Source organism: Teleopsis dalmanni, chromosome 1 (genome assembly GCF_002237135.1).
Source record: "Teleopsis dalmanni isolate 2A chromosome 1, ASM223713v2, whole genome shotgun sequence".
NCBI classification, from domain to species: Eukaryota; Metazoa; Arthropoda; class Insecta; order Diptera; family Diopsidae; genus Teleopsis; species Teleopsis dalmanni.
Window position 1 is genome coordinate 234,806,755 of NC_051846.1, and position 3,462 is coordinate 234,810,216.

The window sequence follows — 3,462 nt, forward strand, 5'->3', positions numbered from 1 at the left end:
TTTTCTCTCTCTCTTTTCTCTCTCTTTCTTTTCTCTCTCTTTCTTTTCTCTCTATCTCTTTTCTCTCTCTCTCTCATTTCTCTTTTTCTCTCTCTCTCATTTCTCTTTTTCTCTCTTTTTTCTCTCTCCCTCTCTTTCTTCTTCCTTCTCTACTTATATCTTTTTCACAATCCTCTTTTCAACCTATTCCTTTTTATTTAATTTGTTATATTTTCACTTTGCACATAATTGCTTTTTCCTTTCTTTCTGTTTTGTTTTCTCCTACTTCAGTTTTGTTTTCTCCTACTTCAGTTTTGTTTTTTCCTAGTCCTTCTTTGCCATGTTCTTTATCTTTCTTTTTTATATAATATGCCAATCAGATTTGTTTTCCACTAACTGTCATCATGTAAGTTTATCGTTTTGTGCTTTTAACAAAATCCATAAATTTATGCAGAAATTAACATTTACTGCCGCTTTGACTTATTTTCTATAGCTCACAACTATACAAACGTCAATAGAATTTATTTAAATTTGAGATTTCTCAGAAATTTGTTAACTCCCAACCGTACGAATTCTCAACCATGACATTTCTACATCTACATACAGTACCGATCTGACAGTGCTTCCTTGAAATTTCTGTAATAGAAAAACACAAGTTCAACTTGTCTGACATTAAAAAAGTCAATGCTGCAGAAGAATGCTTGTAACACACTCACATTGACAGACAGACATACATACAATGACAATCGAACACTAACACACACCAACAACAAATGAAAATACATTTGATTCTATATCCATATATATGTGGTATGTGATTCAACTTAAAATTATACACGTATCTCTCGTTAGGTTTGTGTTATCACACGAACTGTGGGTGTCATCATGGTTGGCATTGTCGTTTCCGATGTGTGTTCTATGCCGTCTTCATCTTTGACTGTGTCTTTCCAACTGCTTAACTGTCATTAGTATTAGGAATGTACAGCTATGCTGCCATTCTACAACGAATTGAAATTTGAAATTTGAAATTTTCTTCGTTTTTTGTCATCATTGCATTGAAAATGTATTTTTCCGCATTGCACATAATTCATTTTGGCTTTACAACATTTCTACTTAATTCAAGCCAAAAACTTTTCCACAAATGCTCTGAATGCAGTTTTGGTTGTATGACTTTAGCTGCACTTTGGCTCAAAATCTCATGGATTTCGAAGGAAATGTATTATTTTAAAGCATATACTACCCGCATATACCTACTACACATACCGAAATGCATTACTTATTCAATTATCTATGCAGAGATATTGCATGCAATTGAGTTTTAAATTTTTATTTATTCCGGAACAAATTCCATTGATGAAGTAAAAACTTTAAGATTGTTGCAAATTTCTGCTTTTCAAATTAAATTTCAGAATTTAAACTCTCGTTTTCTGTGAAAAAAGAATTGCTTATTAAGCACTTTTTCCGAAATTTGAATGGAACCTCTGTTTCTTTTTTGTAGGCCAGGCGCCCTGTGCTTTCCCGTTGACAAATCGCTTCACACACAATTTATTGCTGCGCTTGCCTATGTTTGCCTAAATTTATTTCCACTTAAATTTATGTACAAATTCTGTGCGTAATTGTGCGCCCTTTTTGCCCATTTTTATATGATTTTTCCTTTTTTCAAACCACATAAAAAAAAAAAAAGAAAAAACATCTTGTTTAGAAAACAATTTAAGGTTTAGAAAAAAGTTAAATGGCTCTGCCCCTAATCGTAGTAAGAGTGTCATGAATTTCCCACTTATGTCGGTCCTCCATACGTTCTAGCTCATTTATGCACGCAACTATCACTTAAGCTTGCATAAATGGGCCATTTTTGGTACTAGTCCTTTCTATGGTGCTTTAAATTTTGTATTGCTCTGCTGCTGCCGATAACCACCGGGTATTTTGTCACCCGATTTTACTGGTCATACATTACCAGCCAGCAACCGAGTAAGATTTATTTTCAATTTGTATTTCTTGCATGTATCGATGCTTAACAACATTTGACACAAATTCTACTTTTTTTGCTTTTCAATTTTTATATCCTTTAAATTTAGAGCGTAACTATTAAAAAGGACATGCATGACCCTTTTGAGTGTTTGATGAAAAGAATTTATTCAAGCGTATTTATTTACTCAATACTTTATCTCAGCATTTAGAATTTTGAAGAACATAGCTCTACTTTAGTTAACACAAAACTTATTCAAATTTTTATTTTTTAATTTTTTTTTGTGTGCATACTGACACTGAAATTTACTATAAAATTTGTTGCACGTACTATATAGTGAAGTAGGAAAACCAATGATGCACATTACTCGTAATTTGCATTTACAGAATGGTACCATGTCTATGTTTATTTAAAATTTTTTTAGTATTATCACCTAGCCATATGCTAGGAATATCTTATTTCTGATTTAACACTATAGTTCTATAATAAATAAAACAAAAGCGTTTAATTTTAGACCATATTAACTTTTACTTTATTTATTATTAATTTTTACGTGCAATCACATTGTTCACTGTTCACACCATACTCCTCTTCTTATTCTCTTCTTCTTCTTCTCTTTTTCTTCTCTTCTTCCCTTCTCCTTCTTTTCTTCTTCTTCTCCTTTTCTTCTTCTCTTTTTCTTCTTCTCTTTTTCTTCTTCTCTTTTTCTTCTTCTTTTCTTTCTCTTCTTCTTCTTCTTTTATTCTTTTCTTTTTCTTTTTTTTCTCTGCTTCTCTTCTTATTTTCTTGGTATTATCTTCTTCTTCTTTTTATATTCTTCTTATTCTCTTCTTATTTTATTCTTCTTATTCTCTTCTTCTTCTTATATTCTTCTTCTTCTATTCTTCTTATGCCTTTTTTTTTATTTTTATTTTTATTTTCTTCTTCTTTTCTGCTTCTTTTCTTCTTCTTCTCTTTTTCTTTTTTCTTTTCTTCTTTTTTCTTTTCTTCTACTCCTCTTCTCTTCTCTTCTCTTCTCTTCTCTTCTCTTCTCTTCTCTTCTCTACTCTTCTCCTCTCATCTCTTCTCTTCTCTTATCTTCTCTTCTCTTCCCTTTCTTCTCTTCTCTTCTCTCCTCTTCTCTTCTCTACTCTTCTCATCCCTTTTCTTCTCCTCTTTTCTCTTCTCTTTTTCTCTCTCTCTTCTCTTCTCTTCTCTTCTCTTCTCTTCTCTTCTCTTCTCTTCTCTACTTCTTCTCCTTTCATTTGTTCTCTTCTCTTATCTTCTCTTCTTATCTTTTCCTTTTTTCTCTTCTCTTTTTTCCTCTTCTCTTCTCTACTCTTCTCATCCCTTTTCTTCTCCTCTTTTCTCTTCTCTTCTCTTCTCTTCTCTTCTCTTCTCTTCGCTTCTCTTCTCTTCTCTTCTCTTTTGTTTCCTTCACTTCTTTTCTCCTCTCTTTTTCTCTCCCACTTCTCTTCTCTTTTCTTCTCTTCTCTTCTTTTTTCTTCTCTTCTTCTCTCTCTCTTCTCTTCTCTTTT